This window comes from Podarcis bocagei (genome assembly GCF_964188305.1).
Source record: "Podarcis bocagei genome assembly, chromosome: 8".
In the NCBI taxonomy this organism is placed as follows: Eukaryota; Metazoa; Chordata; class Lepidosauria; order Squamata; family Lacertidae; genus Podarcis; species Podarcis bocagei.
This window is the reverse complement of record NC_138133.1, coordinates 63,179,460-63,203,174: the sequence shown is the minus strand read 5'-3', so window position 1 is coordinate 63,203,174 and position 23,715 is coordinate 63,179,460. Positions and strand designations below refer to the sequence as shown.

At 41.4% G+C, this 23,715-nt stretch overlaps 1 protein-coding gene across 1 annotated transcript in view; it reads left to right on the top strand.

Annotated features, from left to right (window-relative positions):
* The first annotated feature begins 930 nt into the window (after positions 1-930).
* Positions 931-23,715, top strand: part of LOC308593068 (fatty acid-binding protein, adipocyte-like) — a 397,890-nt gene continuing 375,105 nt past the window's right edge. Inside the window, exon 1 of the mRNA XM_081205295.1 lies at positions 931-940. The gene's annotated coding sequence lies outside the window, so the exon portion shown is untranslated. The remainder of the gene's footprint in view (positions 941-23,715) is intronic.

The window sequence follows — 23,715 nt, the reverse complement described above, 5'->3', positions numbered from 1 at the left end:
GTTAGCAAAGTTAACGGACAAACCGCGTGAAAAGGACAATAGTGACTTTGATAAACAATGGGAACCCATTACAAGATATTTGCAAAACAACAACAAAAATGGACTCATTGGCAGGACTTAAATAAACACTTTTATTTATAGAGAGCAAGAAATATAACAATATGATAACATAGCATTATATACAAACAGCAGAATGCATCCTTGGATGTAATAAACCAGAAATGGAATCTGAGGGAAGTTAACAGGAAGGAAGGAAATTAGAAAATGAATGTTTTGTAATGATATTGGATATTTGTTACGAGAAAAGAAAATCAATAAAAATTATTTTTTTTAAAAAAAAGAAAGAAATTCTCAGATAAATTATTGGACAATTAGATTAATATACATTGATTGTCTAACTGCCTGGTTAATTATCTGTATAAACATATCGGACTTTTAGAGAACATATTAATAGATGTCTGTGGTGACCAGTGAGGTGGATCATGTGAAGTATCACTTGACTATCATGCTGAGGAACAATGAAGGATCAATAATAATAATTTTTTATTTATATCCTGCCCTCCCTGGCCAAAGCCGGGCTCAAGAGTGCCATTTCTTTGAAGCATCCCCACTTTGTCTATTAATAAGTAGCAAAAGATGGAATTCAGTGGAGCTATGCAACTACTATTTCCTACACTGATGTCAGTGCTGCTCACTGGCCAGAAAGACGGGTAAGAAGACAAGGTCTGGACCACAGAGATGCAGTGGTGCACCCTCATGACCTTGACCTTGCCAACATCCTTCCTAGCTCAGCCCAACCAGGTAAGCAACAGCACTGTTGGTGTTGGGATGGCCAAGGATGTCTACAGCCACATGTACCATTAATGCCCTTAAACCTGCATGAGGATCTTGCTGCCAAGTAGTTGGGGGTTACCTTTAACTTTGATGGTGCTTTGTGGTGGGTATGGAACAGATTCTAGACACCATTTCCCCCAAACATCTGATAGGCACCTATCAGAGCTGAGTAAACCGGTGGGAAGTTCCTTGCCTACTTGAAGCAACATACACGTCTGAATTTGAGTCTATGGCAGTTATCATAAGGCTGGTATCTGTCAGATAAAACTTTTGGATGCCTCTGCGCAGAAATATATTTCAAGAAACTGGAAAAATCAATGTCAGCAAGAGAGTATTTTTGCCTTAGGGCTGGCCTTCTCTGTATTCAGCTCATATGTATGCACAAAAAATCTTGCCTAAGCAAGAATGCTATTTTTAATTCTTGTAAAGACCTTCAGTGCCCTTATAAATAATCCAATTTTAAATAACCTAGTAGACTGTAACAAAGCAATGTAGTGATTCATAGCCCAAGAATGTTTATGGGAATATGTTTATCATGGCATTAAAGATTGTTATGAATGACAAGTTAAGATGCTTTAAAATAGTATACATTGGCGAGAACAAAATCAAAGGAGGAATTGCAGTCACAGAACTTGGAAATTCATGAATGTCTGTAAAACAAGAGTCCAGAGGTTTAAGGGTTTGCAGCACAAATCCTGCATATGTACTCAGAATTAAGTTGCATTGATTTCAGCGTGGCTTATGCCCAAGTATTGCAGACTTGTTCTTCAGTTTGGTTCTGTTGCATTATAGAGGAATAACAGAGTCATTCTTACAGAAACAATATTGCTCATGTTTTTTCTGTGTCACTGTTGGGCAAATTCCAGCCTAGTTAGGCCCAGAAGGCCTCTCCATTTGGCCCGTGATGTCATTTTCACCAAGCAACACCCTCCTGTCCAACACCTGATGTCATATATGATTTCAGGTGTGTGGCAGGTATAGGTGGGATTGGATGAAAGGGAATTTTCAGCTGATTGTCAGTGCTTGCAAACCCCCTTGTACACCACTTTATAAATGCCAACAATCAGCTGATTGTTGAGTAGTGCTGTGCAAATTTCCTTTTGTCCCAAATGTGGGCAAAAATGCCATTGTGAAATCTAGTGCTACCTGATAAATCTGGGCAATGAGGTTGTGTCCCCCCACCCATGCCCTACATGATGGCCAGGGTTTCAGAATCCAGGGAAGTTTCCACATGAGGTGGTAAATATATAAATACTTCTCTGACTCAGATGGGGCAAGTCTGGAGGAGGTCATGTGCCATGATGCAGGGCCAAAAAATAACTTTGCAGCTCCACATTTCTTGTTTTCTCTCTAATTCATGAAGAGGATCATCTGAGTGGATCAACTTTGTGTGAATTTCCTCCAAGTTAATGGTGTCTCCTCTGAAGGGATCCAAAATTCTAAATCCAGCTCTGCCTCTTTCCTAGGCGTATATGCCAGAGTTCTTAGTTAATAACTTAATGAAATGTTGGCTAAAGCGTTTCTCTTTTACAACTGAAAAATCTTCAAATAACGTTGTGGTGGCGGTTGTTTTTTTTAAAAAAGAATATACATTAAATGTTACAAATTGTTAAAAACATAAAAAAGTATTGTTATATTCTCTTAATATTCCAAACACACCCATCAGTCTTCTGAGGTTGAAATTAATTGTACACTACGCAAATGTGAATCTCATTTGAATTGCTAACTACATTATAATTGAACTCCATTCTAGCTGAATTGCTAATATGAACCAAATCTGTTTACTTGAAATATGAATATTCCAAAGATTTGCCGGTCAAGTAATGCTTGCAGCTTACTTTTATTAATAAATACCTGTACACAACCCTGGCACTTAAGCAGGCAGTGGTTTCATTTTACCATTGTGTTAATTAGTTAAATGAATAATTTATCTCCATTGGGAATGTGGGATGAAACAAATGATGGGAGTAGTTTTGCATTGACATTACATGCCCTAATTTGAATCCATAAACAGAGGCCTGGCCAAGAGACTTCTTAGGTGGGAGCAATCATTGATTCACCTGGCAATTTAGGAAGTGTACAGGCATGCTTTGAATATTTAAAATTGTAGTTGGAGAAAGCTGTCTAAATATTTCAAGAGCAACTTTTGCCATTGTATCTCTCCCATTCATTCATCCAGATTAGCACAGTCAATTATTTTTCAGCCAAATAAAATATATTCTGAAGGAATTTCACATTAGTTTGGTTGAAATTTTAAAATTGTTTTGGATTATTTTCTTTACTTTTTAAAAAATATAACTTGCAAAATTACAACTGCAAGCTTTTATTCATATATTTTGGAGCTGTCCAAAAATACAGCCCTTCTTGAATATAATTCATTAAACAATTAACAATATGGCAGGATATCCACTATCACTAAAACCCTGCTTTTGGGATATCTAAAGGGCCAAGTATAAATACTTTATGTCTTCTGGTGATCTCTCGGGGTGGGGTGGGGGGTCTCCGCCTGGGCACACAATGTAGGTTTTCAGTATAAAGTAGAATTAAAGACTTGGTGGGGCGGGTGAGAGGCACACTCATGTGGAATCCATGTGCAATTCTATGCATGTTTCCTAAGAAGTCAAACCTATGGAGTTCAATGTGTATAGGACTGCAGCTTTAGTGAGTCCCAAGAAACTGGACTATGGTAATGGTAGTGCTCTACTCAAAAGAAAGATGTTGGCATTTTTCTTGAGTGATAATTTCCTCTGTGGATGCATCTGCTTCATTCAGTCACTGTAAAATCTATGAGAAATTTGCCTGAAGAGGAAAAGTGTAAGAAGAGCAGGATGTGGAGGACAATCTAGTGATTACGCACGATTTCAAATTATTTGCCACCGGAAGTACTATAATAACCAGTCATTACATTAATATTTTGCTAATAATATTAAGATATATCATTGCCATTTCACAACAAATTAAAGGCGGAGGGGGGAGGGGGAACAGGGACCACCCAATAACGGCATTGTATAGTTTGCCATTTCAGCTATTATCACCTGTGGTTTAGGCTCCCAACAGCTTTCTGAAACACAATGAATTCTAATTAGCTTTCTGACTTGTGCCAAAGATCTTAATATGCTCCATGTTTCTGGGAGATACTAAACTCGCTCATTTATCCTCAATTAGGGGAAATGTCATTTGGCGGATTATGAAATGAATGTAATCTGATGCAGATCAGAATTTAATAATCCCTTCTGACCATTAAGGATGTCTGTTGGTGGCTGGAAACTGCCAGCAAAGTTTCTCTGCAAGCCAGGCACTTCTGATTAAGAAAGGAGACTTCAGCTCATAATGGGAAATCAACATATGGGTCGGCAGGTTAATATTCTGCTCCAAACCTGACACATTTAGCCACCGTGATACTGCTACTCCAAAATCCAATAAGCTCTTAAATTAGAATGACATGATAAATACAGCATTTGTATATTGAAGTTTCATCTGGACTGGCTTCAATATGAAAGCAATATCCTTCCATTGCACCTATTGCTATTGATCAAAGGGAACATTTTAAAACTAGAAATTATGAGATTATACGAGGGTGAAGGGAAATGATGGTGATCCATCCTTGGAAACTCATTTCTGTAAATGAATCAGCTGTTGCTCATGGAAGCCCATCGCCTGAATAAATTCAAGTTGTTTCCAGAAAGTGGCAATTGAAGTCTCCTAATCCCCCCAGGGATGGCATAGAGAGACTCCATCACCCACCTGACCTCTAGTTGGTTATGTCACTGCTGATTACCAGGAGCTAGAGGAGCGAGGTGGCAGGAAAGGAGTGCCAGACTAGCACTGTTGCTGTGTTTGCACCACACCAACCGCCTTCTGCCTTCCCCTACTCTCTACCTCTTGGTAAGCAGCAGCAAAGTAACCAGTTGGAAGTTAGATGTGTGTGGCTGCTCCACCAGTGTTGTGCATTACTGAGTCAGTGCTTTAGAATGTGATTATTAAATAAATTGCAATATAATCAATTAAGAATGCACAAATCCATGTTTTTGTACTGGAGGGCAAAATCACTGCAGTCAGAACAACATTTAGCCAAAAGATGTTTTTTAGAGTTGCAGAAAAGGGAAGGCTGGGTAAAATCTTGCAGAGGTCTGATGCAGAGTTATTCAATCTCCCCAACAGTGATATTGTCAGATGTTTCTGGTCACAAGATACGAGATACTGTGTTTAGTGAAGATGCAAAAAAGGAAAAATCTTGAATATATAAAAAATGTCAAATCTGCTATTTGGTACAATCAAATTAAAACAGACCACAAAAGGGTTATGTACCTGCGAGAATTAACTTTGCCACCTGTTAGACATGCTTCCACCCAGCTCAGATTCCAAACGATGTCTACTGAATACCTGGCTGGGAGACATACTAACAAATGATTGGCCATGGTGGTGGGGCTCATGTAAGCATTTGGTGGGTATAAAGATGTGTAAAGGGCAATCCCTGGTTAGCAATCCAATGGTGAAAAGGGTTGTTGGCCTCTTGCAGAAATTGACCTATCTGGTATACTATGAAGTGGTGCTCTGTCTGAGGAACTTCTGGGCTTTGGGAGGTGGTAGATAAACAGTACAGGCTTACTACTGGGACTCTTTATCCCAGACCCTGATGTTTTGGAGTCTCTGTTTCTTGTTCCCTTATTGTTTCCTCTGAGAGTGAGGACAACACACTTCTCTTCTTCCTTTAGCCCCAATCTGTTGCTGCTATCTCAGTAAATAGCGCCTCTCTGGGTGTGTTTACAGCCTTAACGTTCCAAAAGGTTTTACAATACTGGGTCAGAACATCCAACTTACTTTTGAAATGCAACATTTGTAAATGGGGAATGGTTATGGGTAAATATGGAACCTGGTGATTTATGGAAGCAAGGAAACAGTATACAGTGGTACCTCAGGTTAAGAACTTAATTCGTTCTGGAGGTCCACTCTTAACCTGAAACTGCTCTAACCTGAGGTACCACTTTAGCTAATGAGGCCTCCCACTGCCGCTGCACGATTTCTGTTCTCATCCTGAAGCAAAGTTCTTAACCCGAGGTACTATTTCTGGGTTAGCGGAGTCTGTAACCTGAAGTGTCTGTAACCCGAGGTACCACTGTATATCTTTGTGAATAATGTGTTGGCTTTTAAACTCTGTTTTGTTTTGTTTTTGAAAATTGCTTCTTTTTGTTGATGTTCAGCATAAGGCAAGCTTGAAGGACATTTCCCCAACCTCAAACAGGAAATAACATGAGCTCACTATCCACCTGTAAAGATAATAAGTATAGTTTTAAACAGGCCTGTGTTATTAGGAAGTATCTTAATCTTGTTCTCTGAAGAATTGGATTGATGTAGAATAATAATGTATACTTGCAATTTCCATATAGCCAAATTTTTGGAACATTAATGGAAAACCATGCTTAATAAGAAAAGAAAACCCAGGTAGATTTTTTTTTTATAAGGTTTTGAACTTTGCCTCTAGAGAGCTGACTTATGAAAGTTTGGAGATTTTATATTTAATTTCTAATACAACAAAGTTTAGAATTACATTTTCAATTTAGTTCAACCATAGAAGATGGTCTTGAATAATGATAATGTAAAATTGTCTCAACTTATGATGATTGGAATTCCAGCACTTGCCATGTTATTGCAGAATGTCAGGAGAAATAGCCCACAGAAGTCTTAAAAAGGAATAGTGCTGGAGCGAAAGTTAATTATTGAAATGTTATTGAAAACACGACTTCCATTAAATTCGTTATTACTTTAAATTAGTCAAAGATGAAATAATATTATCAAGGGCTGATAATCCCCTCCCCATTTTTAAGTAATATATTAAGGAGGATGATTGCTTATTCTTAAAACATGGATTGTTTCATACACTGGGGATGTTGGGCAATAATAAAATACAAACTAATACAGAGACAAAGTCTAACACGTTAAAGGCCCATTCAGTTCAATGGGACAGTTAACTGCATGTCCCCATGCTTAGTTGTTCATGGATGTTGGGAAATGAAAGCATTTGTGTTCATAGAGTGCAATGTACCCCCTGTCATTGAGCAGATAATTATTAGGACAACTGTATTATGTTTGAAGGCCTACTTCCTACCTATGTGTGTCTGTTATGGGGTGAAATAGATGTCTAGATATGTATATGGAATTCATGGGTCCTCGCATGAAAATAAAAGTGGGTGCATTGTGGTACCAATGAGATCCAGGACTAGCCAGGAAGTGTGGGAAATGGATGAGGATTTCATTGAACCTTGTGTTGATCCATTCCAATGCACCTGGGGTGGAACTTCTCAGGGCACTAACTAATTTGTTGTCGTTTAGTCGTGTCCGACTCTTCATGACCCCATGGACCAGAGCACACCAGGCACTCCTGTCTTCCACTGCCTCCCGCAGTTTGGTCAAACTCATGCTGGTAGCTTTGAGAACGCTGTCCAACCATCTCATTCTCGGTCATCCCCTTCTCCTTGTGCCCTCAATCTTTCTCAACATCAGGGTCTTTTCCGGGGAGTCTTCTCTAACTAATTAGTGTAGGGAATTAAACATATGAATCCCTGTGGACTCACATTTGTGGATGAACAGCAAAAGAAATCAGCTGGGTGCCACAATTCAAAACATAGGGCTTTGCACACTCTCCTGCAGGGAGAGAGCCCCAGTTTCAGAGATTAAACTCACGTAAGTTAAGCATCAGCATAGCATTAGGAATATAGATTATTAAACCTTTTTATCCTCTTCAGCTACACACAGCAGCTGACCTCTTTCTACAGCTCTTGGAATGAGCAGACAACACACTGTTAAGTAAGTTCAAAATGTTTTACCTACAGAGCCAAGGTCTCAGTCATGCATTGTTCCATGCAGCAGCAAGAATAATAGAAGCAAAATATTCCTGGGCAGAAAATACAGGCTATAGTTCCAACATGTGCTGTAAGCTCGGAAGCAAGCTTACATACACCCTTCATTGGTTACATCAGGCATCCCCAAACTCGGCCCTCCAGCTGTTTTGGGACTACAGTTCCCATCATCCCTGACCACTGGTCCTGTTAGCTAGGGATGATGGGATTTGTAGTCCCAAAACAGCTGGAGGGCCAAGTTTGGGGATGCCTAGGTTACATGATAGAGAGTGAGAGATAGAGAAAGGAAGAGGAAAGAAACTTCCCTGGAGTAGAGGGTTTGTGTCCTAATTTAGTCTATCTAGAAATACAACTCTGTGGTCTTTAACCTCTTCATGCACTAACTAGCCCTTGGCTTGCTAGTTGTATTTGATGGCGACCTCCCACAATTAAAGCTTAAGTTTAAAAAGGAAGGTTGGTTGCATCACATCCTTAGCAGTCTCAGACTTAAATGTAAAAGGAATTCCAAAGATGAAGAGAATGCTTCCCCCATAAATGCTCATTGTTCATTTTTTGAATAGGGAAGGCAATGTCCCATTGTCACTCTCAAAAACTAGAGATGCAGGTGAAGTTCTCAAATCTTGGACTCATAAACAAAGTTCAAGGGCTCATAAAAGCCCACTTCAGTGCTGAGGAGAGGAGAGCTTTACATATCCAGAAACCTTCTGAATTAAAATCCAAGCCAGTGAAGAATTCCCAGCTCCCCGCATTCAGCAAATATGCCCTTGAACCCCCCCCCTGAAAATCATCCCTACCAGCCCAAATTCCATAACACACTCCTACCTCTTTCTTCTTAACTGTCAAGCAGTACTGAAAACTGCAGCAGGGGCATGTGAGGAGAGAAAAGGATGCATATATTTTCTATCTCTTTCTCTCTCTGTTAGTTTAGTGTAAGAGCTCAAAATCTGGTGGACCACGGGAAATGTAGTTGTCCCAAGGCGTCCTCCATAGTCCTCAGGAGAACCTTAAGTCAGTGAACTGGGACTGGCCAACATTCAATTTTTATGCATATACAGTGAGTTTAGTCGGGGCATAATATTTGAACTAGCCCTCAGAACATTCTATATCTTTAAAAATTCAAATGAACTCTAATTGTCTCAAGCATTTTGCTAATATTCTTTAGTTGTTTACAAACACAGAACAGACAGAAAGAACTAGAACAGATGCTATAATGTGCGGGAATCCCAGAGCTATTTGACACATATTCAAGTCCTGTGCATTTTTGAAGACTCACTTGGAAAGGTTTACAAACTCCCTGCCGTTTGCCTGTTAGACTCAGCATGAACTGCAACAATGAAGGCTGCCAAAACCTCATGTTTACATTTGGAAATGGACCTATTTCACTGGAGGATGAATGTGATCATTGGGCAGGGGGGTGGGCATATTACTGGCCTCCAGTAAATTTCCTTTATTATTGTAAACCAGCAAAGTGAAGCAGAATGTCACACATCCTCTGCACAATATATGCAGTGTTTGGTTAGGTACTTGAAAGCTGATGCCCCAACAAACCCATATTCTATGCATTTTTGTGAATGCTCTTTTTCTTGTCTTGTTTTCCCCCCCCCATTATTTTATCTATGTTCGATCTTTGAATTGTGCATACAGTGGTACCTCGGGTTAAGTACTTAATTCGTTCCGGAGGTCCGTTCTTAACCTGAAACTGTTCTTAACCTGAAGCACCACTTTAGCTAATGGGGCCTCCCGCTGCCTCCGTGCTGCCGGAGCACAATCTCTGTTCTCGTCCTGAAGCAAAGTTCTTAACCCGAGGTACTGTTTCCAGGTTAGCAGAGTCTGTAACCTGAAGCGTATGTAACCCGAGGTACCACTGTATTTCTGTTTGCTGTTTTGGGTCAGTGAAAGTGAGTGAAATATAGTATAGTAACATAACATTCTTGGAAGAAAGTGAATACTTGGATCCCTTCAAGTCAAGCCATGGAACTAAAACCACCTTGGTCACCCCAGTTGATGACATTTGTTAGGTGAGAGATGTGGGAATGTGACTCTGTTAGTTCTCCTTGATCTCTTGGCAACTTTTGATACATTTGACCACTTTCTGTAATGTCTCAAGGAAGTGCAGGTTCTGTTCCTACCTCCATAACTGTTTCCAAAAAAATTGTTATAAAAGGCCACTTTCTGTCACCATGGAAACTGCCCTGTGGTGTCTTTGTTCCATTCGAATCAGCAGAGACAGTTGAGGTGTTAGACCAGTGCTTGCAGGTGGCAATGGGCTGGATGTGGGCCAATAAGTCAAAGCTGAATCCTTACAAGGCAGAGTTTTTAATGTTGGCATCAAAGCAGCTGCTATAGTCATGAAAATCCTTCCTAGAGAGTACACCAAGGCACACACAGCCATGCTGAGCTATCATGGTTTACGTTCAGAACCCCCAAATATATTGTCATTTTGCTTTCTTCTGGCACCTGGCACTCTGTTTTCCAAGTTACAGGCACCCTGTTGTGCCTTTGCATCTGACTCCAGTTTTTCAAAAGAATGGAGAGTTAATTGGATTACACCATTTGAACTTTATCTGATGTCCAAAACAAGACGGAAGTGGAAATAGATGTGGAAAACTTCATTTTAGTCCCTTCAGCAAACAATCTGCCTAGACTGGAAGGAACACTGAAGTCAAAATTAAATACATTTTTAATATAAATTGATAAATTGATCAAGGGAAAGCTTGTGGGTTTTTTGTGATTCCTTTAAAAATAATAATGAGGGAATATTTTTGTCTAGGAAATAGAAAAGGCAGAAGAGTTTATAGTCCCACAGAACCCCATCAAAGCTGGCTTCCCAATAACTGGGGTAACCAATATAGTGTCCTCCAGACGTTGAACTGCACCTTCCACCATCCCTGACCATTGACATTACTAGCTGGGACTGATGATGATGAAGAAGAAGAGTTTGGATTTGATATCCTGCTTTATCACTACCCTAAGGAGTCTCAAAGAAGCTAACATTCTCCTTTCCCTTCCTCCCCCACGACAAACACTCTGTGAGGTGAGTGGGGCTGAGAGACTTCACAGAAGTGTGACTGGCCCAAGGTCACCCAGCAGCTGCATGTGGAGGAGCGGAGACGCGAACCCAGTTCACCAGATTACGAGTCTACCGCTCTTAACCACTACACCACACTGACTCTCTGAGGAGAGCTGGAGGCCATCTGGAGTGGGCCACATTGCCTACCCCCGTATTAAATCCATTATACCAAACCAGCCAAGCTGTAAAGAATTCAGAGACCTGCATTGTTTGAAGGTTCTTTTACAGCATTGTGCACTATAATTAAATTCCATGGGGAAGGAGAACCTGTCCTGTTCAGAGATAGACTACAAGAGGATACTGACCAAAATATCCCATCTGGATAAGTCTCATCAAGGCAAAAACATAATTATGCAACCTGTGCACCTCTCAACAGTTTCAGTGAGTATACGTCAGGAGACATTTCTGCTGAATAGATATATGTTTATACTGCTGGCTTCTCTCAGCACGTTAGCTTTCTGTGATATTGTACAATTGAATTTCCCTAATAAGAGACTCTAGGAAACACAGTGCAGTATATTAGCTGACATACTGCAGAAAATAGTCCAAAAATAGCGTGTCACATTCCTCTGATTATGTTATTAGACAATTTAATTTAGTATTTGGCACTTTTAAACCCCCAATGAATAGAAAAAGCAAGGTTAAAATTTAAAAATTCTACGATAAAACAATAAGCAGCAGTCAGAAAAATAGCATACAAGCCTAGAAAAAGAGCATAATACGTATATTAACAATGTGCATTTATGAAGTTACCGTTTCTGATAAATGAGTGCTCTGTTAAATGGAAATAACACAGCAAAACAATGTTTATGTTGTGAATTGTACACAAATTCAAAACTAGGAGCAATTCAACGCTCATTCTCCCATTCAATGGCCAGTTTTAAACATGAAGTTTAAAAGCATTTACTCAGATTGAGCAGCCTGCATGCACAGCAGTTGTGTTTGTATTGATTTTATTTATTACCTATTATTATTATATTTATATCCCTCCTTTCCTCAAAGGAACTCAAGGTGGCATACATTGCTCTCCCTCTCCCCATCATATCCTCGTGAGGTAGATTATGCTAAGAGACTGTGACTGGCCCCGTATCATCCTGGTAAGCATGTTTGAATGGGGATTTTAATTCTGGTCTCCTAGATCCTAGTCCATCACTCTAGCAGCACACAGTGCTAACAAATAGTTACTGTGCCAAGTTGATTGACACTATTGTTGATGGACTGATGAGGCTACTTCTGCTGGCCAGAGCTTCAGAATCATATGCACATCCCATTCAATCGTTCATAAGTACGCATGTGTCCCACAGGTGAATCCATGGGATGCTGGACAATAAATTAAGACATCTTCAGTAACAAATCTGGTAAAGTGAAGCTACAGCTGATGCTGTCTAGCATAATCTAGAGCAGCATTTAAACCTACAGTTTTCTAATTCCTTCCCTCACATAGATCTTTCAGCTTCCTGGGTGCTTCCATATTAGCGTTGCCACCTTTTTAACCTGGCAAATTAGTTCAGTCAGTCACACAAGTAGAACATTGAGGGTCCTTATGGAGGCTGCAGTCTAATTGCGGGTATGTAGCCACTTCATTTTAATTATTATATACGGAGCTGCAAAACACATCATTATTGCTTAATGGCCATCATAACCCCATATTAACCTGCACAATAATTTCAGTTTCCAGAGCAGAAAAGACAAGCAAAACAACACTCTACATTATTATACTGCTACAAAACAGTCAGCCCTTATTCATTCTTCATTTGGGAAAGATACTTCTGATTGGCCCATCTGCACTGGCTGCCAGTTAATTTCTGGGCCCAATTCAAAGCTCTGGTTTTGACCTATAAATGACTCAGGACCACAATACCTCAAGGATCACCTCACTCCACATGAACCTACCCAAACCCTGAGATTATCCTCAGAGGCCCTTCTTTGTGTGCCTCCTCTATGAGAAGTCTGGAGAGTGGCAACACAATAACAGGCCTTTTCTGTAGTGGCTTCCAGTTTGTGGAATGCTCTCCCTAGGGAGGTTTGGCTGGTGACTTCATTATGCATCTTTAGGCACCAGTTGAAGACATTCCTCTTCAACCCGGCCTTTGGCTGATTGACATCTTGTGCCCTTAAAAATGTGGGAGGGGTGAGGGGTTATTGGTTTGTTCTTCTTAATTCTATTATGTATTTTGTGGTTTATATATTGTAATTTTATGTTGTGAAGTGCCCTGAGATCTATGGATGAAGGGTGGTCTACAAATAATAATGATAATGATAATAGCTCTTTGTTGTTGCTAACAGAATAAGAAAATGGAAGATGGCACTGACATCGGTTTATCTACAAATGGCTTTAAACTAGGTCTCCATTCAGGAAAGCCTGAATGGATTTCATCTAGACATATAATCATGCCATTACAATAATGTAGAAAAGAACCCTTTTTTCACATAAACAGTAGCTTAAAGTCAGCTATGCTTAATAGGTTAGGACAGAGTTCCTGAAATAAGAATCCATACAACTGATGGATCAACCCTAATCAATATATACCAAAGATGCCAATCCACCCTCTCCATTCGGCATACTTTTGATCAAATGATTCCTTACAGAGTCAGAAAATGGTGTGCTACCACACATTCAAACTCAATGACAAAACAACTTGTAAAATATTTGTACTATGTTTTAGCTCAGTGCAAATAACTATTGCTAAGCTAATAAAACTGTGTGTGCGTGAAGGAGCAGCAAGCTAATATAGTAATATGGAGACAGAGAGCTCTGCAGGTCTTGTGACATGCCTTGTGCCTCTAATATTGTTTGTTTACCGTTACTAAGATCCACGGAAACCCCCCTCCATTAGAGAAAATAAAATGCCATGGCAGATAATATTGATTTGCACTTGCACGCTCCATCACACTTTGCTTCTATTGACGTCACAATGTTGCCCTTTCCCATGCTAAAGGCAAAAGCTCCCAGAGTGTTCTCCTGTCACTTTGTTCAGATAATCTTTACCATATGCTTCATCCCAATTCTACTATTAGTGATTCCATTAACTTTTCGAGCAATCTAAATTAGCAGGCGACGAAGCCAGCTGAACTGCAAAAAGTTATGCCATAGTTCAGCACTTTAATTAAAATCAGGAAGAAAACAAGTGCCTGGTTTAATTCCAGAGTAGTCCACAGAGAACGCCCCAAACCTGAAGCAATTTCAGGAGGAGGAGAGCTTTATTTACCAGGAAGGCAGCAGAGCGGACAGAAAGAGCTCCCAAATGCAACCAGTGAGAGAAGCGAGATCTCTTGATAGCAGCTGTGCCGTGTTGCCAGAAGGTCTTCCATATGTGACCAGAGACTCTCGACTGGCCCAAAGGCAAGCGAGAAAAGCAGGTCAGGGAAATGAGCACGTTTGCAAAGTACCAAAATATGCTGTTTGTTCAAAATGTCCAAGCAGTGTTTACCATCTCTAGCTAAAGGGCTTGAGGGTGGCATGGTGAGGACATTCTTACACACGGCACTTCACAGACTCTTGTCGACAGAAAGAGAAACACCAGCATGAAAGAGGCATGGTTCTGATTGGCTTAGGGGGAGTGAGCACTGACCCACCTCTTCCCTCATTGTTATAGTGGTCTGAGGCTTAATTCCTGCTTGCCTTCTGAGAGAGAAACAGGAATAGGAGATCCTCTGCTCTACTCAAGGCATTTTCATAAGAGAGAGTTGCAAGGGGTGGTGAGTGTGTGTTTTGGCTCTCTGGAGACAGAGGTGGGAACGTGCTGGAAATGATATTTTTGATTGGCCAAGCTGGGAAGACAAGGGTAGAAGCAGCTATGAAGCAACTAAGTCAAGGGAAATATATGATTGTGGGTGACAGGCTTGGGGGTTTGGAGGGGGTCAGAATCTGGGGGAGGAAGCTGTGTTCTACTTTGCCCAAAGGACCAGCCTCCACTGCAGGTGTAGTAGGTTTTACACCTTTAAAAACTCCATAGTGGAAGGAAAAACAAACTGGTTCACTTCTTTCTAACATTAGACTACACTGAAAGGAAAAGGCTATGCCAGTCTATCATTTTCACTATCAAAAAATGTACGTTGACACACACACACCCGCCGCCATTTCCCTTTGCCGCCAAACCCCTGGTCTTGACATACAGTGGTACCTTGGTTTGCAACCGTTTTGGATTACAACCATTTTGGATTACAACCACGTCAAACCCGGAAGTGCATGTCCCTTTTTTTGGATTACAACCCTTTTTTTTTGGGGGGGAGGCCCCATTGGCAAAAGCGTGCCTTGGGTTACAACCTTTTTTCTGTTTACAACCGGACCTCCGGAACAGATTATGGTCGTAAACCAAGGTACCACTGTATTTCTTTCCACTTCATTATTCCACTCCAGGCATTAACACTCCTGTTAGCACAACACAGGAAGGCTAATGTGCAGGGCTGCTTGTACATACCCACTTCAACAAGAGCACCAGTCATATCAGCCGGAAATCCCCCAGAGCTATATAGAAATCCATTGTGTCCATCAGCCTCTGAGGGTGGACCATCCTGATATTAAGTTATGTTCATGGCATACAGTAGTTTAAACCAATCCAAAATGATATTAAAATGCAATGTTCAGAGAAACTACAAGTAATAGCTTTCTCAGCATTTTAACTAAAACAAACAAACCTTGTGGCAAATCAATATCTCAAGCACTGAATTTCAACATGTATTCTCCTCTGGCAACCTATTTATGTCCACCAAATGAGTCCTGCTGATTTCTTCCTCCATCCCAGCACCGTGGCTCTGTTTTCCCAGTTGTAGCCAATTTAGTTAATTACATTTTCTTTGATAAGACTTATTACTGATAAGCTTTCTTAATTGTTCTATCATGTGAAGGCCCTTACAATCTGCACAAAAGCCCTGTCAGATGGGTCATGTAGAGAAATAAAAATATGAGGTAATGACTTAGCTCCGGCTAATTAGAGATAACAGAGCTGAGGTGGGATTTGGAAGCTGCTCATCTGATGTGCTTTTAAATGGACCGTGAGGCCTACCACTTTATTTGTGAAGTGTGATAGAACTTGTGCTTTTCTATACACCCACATCCCAAATACAATGGTACTTCAGAATTTGAACAGAATCTGTTCCGGAAGTCCGTTCAACTTCCAAAACGTTCAGAAACCAAGGCGCACTTCCAGTTGGCTGCAGGAAGCTCCTGCAGCCAACTGGAAACTGAGGAAGCTGTGCTGGACGTTGGGGTTCCAAAGAATGTTTGCAAACCAGAACACTCACTTCCGGGTTTGTAGCGTTTGGGAGCCAAAACGTTTGACTTGCAGAGCTTTCGTGAACCAAGGTATGGCTGTACATAAGTTTGACCCATATCTTCAAAACACATGTCTAGGTAGTAAACTTGTCAAGTTAACTTGAATGATAAAAGTAATAGAAAAATGACAGTCTACATTACATGCTAAAATACACATTTTATTTGCATCATGGTGCAGATGACTTCTCAAGTCTTTCCTTTTCTCTCAATTCGCATATGATCTTATGTACTAACAGGCTATGTCCAAAGGACATAGAACACATTTTGCAAAGGTTTTCAAATAAAAGCAAAAGTGACCCCCCCACACAAAGGAAACAAGAAACATGTTCGATGAAACCCATGAGATTGATGCTCATCCTCCAGAGTGCTCTTATACTTAGTTCTAAGAAGAAAGAGGGTTTTTTGTGTTCGTTTTTGTATTATGAAAATGAAATTATTGCTACAACAGAAAAGCAATTCTAATAGTTCGTCTAATGCACTTCTTCAGTTATTCACTCTTGCACATTATTTCACCATTTTAATCAGCAAGGGGGAAATGCACAAATTGATGGGCCCTCCCCCTGTCTCTCAAAACAAAATGCCAGCCAAAACTTTTTCAGGAACCTTATTGAGCAAAGGAAATTGGAACCTTATAGTGAAGATAAATTTTCCACCTTGTGCTGGTTGCCTAGCTGAAGAATTGTAACTATAGACTTTTTGAGGAACACTGTCATTTCTCCTGGAGAATGAATGGATGAAGATAGGATTTAAAAGTATCTTGAATAAGAGATGTGCTTTCGTGAATGCAAGAAAGTCTAATTTTCAGGCAGGCTTGCGCCCTTGGCCCACTCCCCTCAGAAATGAATCACTGAGCATAATGTTCAACCATAGTTCAAACTTCTTTGCAGCAACATAATAAATAGAAAGAGCTTTGCGCTGGTGAAAGCACTCAAGAAATACTTCATAAAATCTCAGAAACAGCACAAACTCTGTAAAGTTGGTGAATGTACACCATGTGGTGCAGCTAGGTAATTTTAGGCCCTGAACTTAATGGTCTTATTGGGGAGGACATTATGTGTATTGAATTAACAATTCCCTCCCACCTCACTGTCGTTCCATGCTTTCCAACTGCTTCAGCGTTCCTGATAAAAATTACAGTTCCCCAATCCTGATTTCAAAACAAACAAAACTCTGACCATTTGCAGTTTTGCATTTTAGAAACCCACTTAAATCGCAGCACTGTTGTGACTACAGGGATAGCATGGCATTTGCTTCTGTTTCCCTGGTGCTAAACACAGTTATTTACTTGGGAGTAAGCACCATTTTGTTTTGGTTGCAGGAAAAAAGATTGTGGGAGGAAACGTCCCGCTGTTACAAATGTTCCTTTAGCAATCAACATTTATGTTATACAGAGATGTTGACCTTCTCAAAATTTGCTGCTCACCTGGAAGTAGCTAGATATTGGCACCCTGCCAGAGATTTATCCTTGGAATCTTGGCATACTCAGGTTTGGTCAGTTGCTTTGGGTGAAAAATTGGTATGTCAAGTCAAAGCAGGTAGGGGCAAAAAGCAACAACCCTTTAACCTTTTGTTCCACTTAGCTACCTTATGTATGTGTATTGTTCATCAGTTGCTGTGCATGTCATCTTGGTGAAAAACAACGAGCTGCCATTGTTTAAAAAGTTTTAATTCTGAAAAGACAATAAAAATATATTGGGGATAAACCCCAGATGTTCTCTTAACACAAACATTTCTACTTCCCCAATAGCACGATCTCCCCCTCCCCACATTTCTACCTTCCCCAATTGAGGGGGGCATGGGGGCACAAGAGGAGGAGGGGAGAAAAGCCTGGTTGCACTAGCAGTGGAACCAGTTAGTTTAATTCATATATTTTACATATAACATAATTTTAAAATTAAGAAGAAAGCACTGACATGCCCGTATTGGCCTGAGTACTAATATTAACCCTGTTTCTTTCTGCCTCCGTCACCTGCCACTCTCTGGGTGGTCATTTATGGGGCTCCTGGGCTGTTGGGACGTGGATTTCACTCCAAAGTGCAGCCCTAGCTGCATCTACTGCACAAGCCAGTTTTCTTAGTTTGTAGAAATTATCCCATTCCCAGAATTTGAGTTTCCTTGGTAACCAACCAGTATCCTTTGCTGTTTCATTGCTTTCTTTAAATATGTTCTATAGAATCAATGAATTGATTTTCATTGCGTTTTATGTTGTAAGCCGCCTTGATATATTTTATGAAAGCAGGGGTCATAAACATTCAAGTAAATAGATAGAAATGGGATTTCTGCACAAAGCCGCATACAACCCTAGATATGACTCTCCAAAGGCTGATAAAAAAGAGGTCTGAACATTGTATAAGATAAAATCTAGAGGTTATCAAGTGTGGCTTCTGTAGTGGCAGATATTATGCCTTGTGATCACTGATGTCCAGTTTGGGACTTTCACCACTATTAAAAATAGGCTTCAGTGAGCTGAACAGAGATGATCCTCTTCCTATCAGGTTTTATGGCACTATTCCTCTAAATCCCTTTTGTCAGCTATTGTATTATACAGCATGACAGCAGAAGCCAGCACATTGCGGAACGGAGAGGCAGTTAATGTCAATCTTAACTTCTTTTACCTTCATTCAGTCCACAATCAGTTTTGATACCCGGGTAAGATCTTCCTTAAGGGAAGAATATACTGAAGTTTAAAAAGCAATGAGGGAAGGGAGAAGCACTGTGTATTTTGACAGTTTTCTTCTTGTCAGTATCTTGTGCATCAACTCTGTTCCGTCTTCAGACTGGAAAGACACTAACTTCTCCTTTCCTCCTTTCTTTTCTTTTGATAAAGATGCAATCCATTCCTGAGTGTGCCAGTTGTTGTTTAACTGTCTTTATCCACTAGCCACGAGTGTTTAGAGCAGAGACACAAAGAACTGTACTTAAAATGTGTGTGCATGTTTTAAAAGCCAGATTAGAAAGTATGTGTTGTCTGGTCATATTTCCTAGTGTTTCAAGGCAGGTCTGTCCATTATGCCCAGTCATGTGGACTCCAGTCAAGTTCAGCTTCCCCATGGTGGCTTCATCCTTCACATAAATCAACTTCCTATGTGGATTGTCCACATTGTGTGGAAAGACTGCACATTCCTTGTGCTGGTGGAATCTCTCCAATGCAGAAAGTCCAAGAGCCATATTTCTATCAAGTTCAACCCTCCATACGAAGCAACTCCAACATGTAGTTTGTTTCTACCCAGGACATTATTTCAGATTTCAGCAGGTGAGAGAGAGAGAGAGAGAGATTTTCAAGGTCACAATTTCAGAACTTGGATATATTTAAGGCTACATTGTAAAAACAGCCACAAAGTGGGGAGTTTTGTATACATTACAAGAACTACAGTACAATCCATTAAAAGGAAAGGGACTTGCTCTCTCTCTTGCACTCCTGAGACACACACACACGAGAGAGGGGGGAGGGGAGAGAATATATTAAAAATCTCTGCTTTCAAGCTCAGAATTTAATAGGCATGATGCAAAAGGGAAAGGAAGTGTTGGAGCAACTAAATTTTCACTGGCCAATGAATGGGACTAGGCTAGTGTCTCCATTGCCATGAAATTCATCTTGTAAAGCAGATGGTACAGTCTCCAAGTTCCTGTAGATCTGCTGTGCAGTGGCAGAGCCCACAAGGGCTCTCTTCCCTGAAAGAGAGGGGAGTGGTTGTGGGCGGGAGCCCAAGCGCCGCCCAGCAGGGGGCATTGCCCCCTGCCTCCACCTCACCTGGCTGGCGCTCACGCCCCCCGGTGGCCACCCAACCAGGTGCCGCGGAGGGGGCGTGTTCAGCAGCCTTTTGCTGCAGCGGCAGCCACTCCCTGGCCTCATTCCTCATCGTCGTCCCGTCGCGAGTCACCCACCCTCCACTCCCTTTGAGTTAGGGCTTAGGTCATTGGCCTTGCTATGGACCTTAGGTTGGTTGCCCTGGTTGCCCGGGGGGCCTGGTAGGAGTTTTTCCATTTGGCATTAGGCTTTTCGGTTTTTTCGCCTACCTCGTAGCAATCGTCACAACTTTGGTGGTATTGGTGGGTAGGTTAGGCATTGGAATAATGTGTTGTGTGTCGAAGTGCTAGGTGTGGCCATCGCCTATCCCTTCAATTTTTAGGGGTATTCCGTTAAAGGAATCTGGCGGTCGTGTATTCTGTCCGATGCCTGCTTGGCGGGAGGCCATGGCACGACCCTCGGTGACAGCAGGGGTGAGCCTATAGTTGGATTAGCATCAACAGGCTCCACCTACTGGTGAATAAACCCACTTGTTTCGATCCAATGCCTAAGCCAATACCTTTTCATTGCTGTAATCAATAAAGTTGTCGCCTTTTCTAGCCCATCAACCTTATATCACATGTCCTTGTGTCTTCATTTCACTTCGCGGGGGTCGGGTCCTCGAACCACAATGTGTTCTGCTTCATGTCTGCTGTCCCAGATAAGTGGCATAGCTGAAGGCAAGGCACATCAGGGATGTCTCAAATGCCCTGAGTGATACGTGGGGTGGCCTGAAGGTAGGGTTGGTGCAGTGCATCCCTCTTTCATGGCTGGACCATCATTTGATAAAGTTTAGATTGGTAAAAGTATTCATCCCAGCAAGGCTGGCAGACCCATTTGGATTGTTGACCCCTGGAGACCAGTGGAACCTGATGGATCCCCCAATGCCCTGGGTGATTTTCCAGAACTGAAAGCTGGTGATCCTGTTAAAGCCAGAGTCTTGTTGTGGAGCAAGATGAGATGCATGGTTGACATGATTGCTCCCAAGCTTCCTTTCTGATATTGTGGAGCCTGAAGACTCTAGCACACATGGCACAACTGGACACCGATTTGTATTGTATCCTCAGGTAGCCAGTCAGCTAGTTCTTTCCAGTATATGGGAGATTGCTAACTCTCACTGAGGTGGAAGGACCCCTAGAGTCTTCAAGGTCTCCCCATTGGAAGGACTCAATGAACCCACAAGGACCAGCTGTCATCAACCTCACTCAATTTTAGAGAGACCTTGACTCCATAGTTGCTGCAGTTCCCATTGAAGCATGGTATGGTATGTGGGATTTTATTTAACTTCCTGCTGGCAGTTGTTGTTTTTTTTTTAATAAGATTGTTTGCAGAGTATTGCAAGAACTGCAGAACTCTCAGTTCCTGATCCAGAGAAGATTGACTAAAGTTGAAGCCATGACTTCCCTTGCCCCATTGATTTCAATAAAACTTAAGCCTGACTTTCTTGGGATTGGGCATCAGTATATGACCACATCCCCTTAGCGTGTAAAACTCAATTTATATAGACACAATAAACTTCCCTTAAGAACAACATGGCCTTCATCTTTGTTATGTGTGTCCCTTCTAAATTGAACTCACATATTAAAAAAAAAAGATCAATAAATCCTCTACACTGGATAGTAGAAATTTATTACCAGAAGACTGCTCTCTTTCCCATGGAACTCTAAACTATAGAGTGAGGTTTTGAATCCACTGATTAATGGTAGCAGGTTAATTAAGTAGTCACTTAACTGGGGGAGGAACCCTCCAGTCTCTTTTGTATAAACAGCCGTGCACTGAATGTACAGGATTCTTGGAAATGTTATTCACAGGAGCAGAACATCAGGGCAGAAGTTTAAGGCAAAAGTCCGGTGCCCACCTCAGCAAACTGAAGAGGAGAGTTTGCAAGTATAATTTGGATGTCTGTCTAAATTAGACTTTAGTCATGGACCTACTCTGAAACTATCTCCCACCCATCCACATTAGTACATCATTAATTTGTCAGAGAACAAAAGCTCCATTGACAGAGAATTAGGAATTCTTTTATTGCACTAAATGGAGTGCAGCATGATTAGCATTGAACCCTAAGGAAATCTGAAGCTGGATGAAGACTTACTAATGAGGAAATGAGAAGAACATGGTTTCCATTCGGAATAATTAATTCTTGGAAGGCTCATGCCAAATTTAAATGCCCTATAGGAGCCCATGAATGTTGTGCATGTAAGTGTCGGCTCCAGTGCTGAAATCTTCATTCTTCTCTCTTGGAGAAATAGGAAACTACACTGAGACATTTCAGTATGAGCACTCACTGTCCCTGGTCTGACCCAATCTACATGTGGGAGGGTAGACGTCTGAAGCAGGAAGCCTGCTTTGTGGGTACCTACATTTAAAGCCCCGTGATACTGTCATGGCTTCCCCAAAGAATTTTGGAATCTCTAGTTTGTTAAGGGAGCTGAGAGTTGTTGGGAGACTCCTTATCAACACAGAGAGATACAATTCACACAGTGGCTTGAAAATGTATTCCTCCTTACAGGAAACTCTGGGAATCATAGTTCAGTGAAGGGAGTAGGGGATCTCGTAACAACCCTCAGCACCCTTAACAAACTACAGCACCCAGAATTCTTTGAGGAAAGTCATATCAGTTGACAGTGCTTTAAATTTTTGATTTACGGTTGTGGCCTTCGTATTGGTTTCCCCCACAGTTTACACCCCTCCACCATTTTGTTTCCTTCTAAAATCCTTCTGCTGCAATGTTTCAGTTAAAATTAGCACATTGTAGAAATGGTGATTATTTTTTAACTCAAGAGTGAACAGTTCTACAACATGTCATGTAATATGCGAGGAGGAAATGTGCATTGCTTCCAAACATTTTCTGTTCATTGGTCAGCCTGGAAAGTGCATTTCCAAGGCCCAGCTGGGAATTGAAGAACGTAAAGGAACCACTGTTCTAGAGCGAACCAGTTTTCTCTAGACCAGCATTATGCCTTCATGATGGCAAGCCCAGAGGCTTCTACAAGAAACTTACGAAGGTTAGCCCTTGCAGCTTTAGGCCAAAGACAAGATGGTGCCCACAGGCCCCATTCAACAGACAGAAGCCAGTGGGACTGGCAGTTATATCTTACTTCAATACTGTTGATCGGACTGTATTCTCCATCATTCCTGAAGACAGCAAGCTAGCTTGGAGGCACGGGGCAGGAAGCGTCACATCTTTCTTCATAGCTGTTGTAGTAGTGGTAATTTACAATCTATGCAGGTTTATTAATTGGGTTTGACTGAACCAGTGGTGCCTGGCGGCCAGTTGGGCTGGTAGGGCAGAAGGAAGGGAGCACAACAGAAGATAGAGCTAAAGGCAATTGTAGGCAAAGCGAACTCATTCTCATTTTGTCAACATTCTCCTCCTCCCTGCTAAGTTCTACAGGGGGCAACACTGAGGCTAAGTAGGAAGAAGCTGAGAGGCAGTGCTACCATCCCCAAGACTGGCTGTAAGAAAGAAGGTAGGCAGTCAAGGCCCAGTTGAGGGTAGATTGAGCTTGAAAGGGCAGTGCCCATTAGCCCTAATGGGCCAGCCACCATGGGATGAGCGCCAGGAAAACCCCATGTCATTTTGTGTGATAATCATCATGTGAGACGAATAAAATGGCTCCACCCGCTGGCCCCACCTCAGTGTGGTGTCCCCGGCTGGCCCCACCCACTGCTAGCCACACAGTGGTCTGGAATGAGGAGCCTGCAGGCTCCCCATTGCATTTTGACCATTGCCAGTTTCCCCACATGCAGCTGGTTGGCCACTAAGGGAACAGGATTCTGGAGCTGATCCAGCAGGCTCTTCTTATGTTCTTATGCACTGTTCTGTGCCAATTTAAAGTCCTTCTGTTACTACTGAATCATTACATGGGATCTAGAAGAGGTATGACAA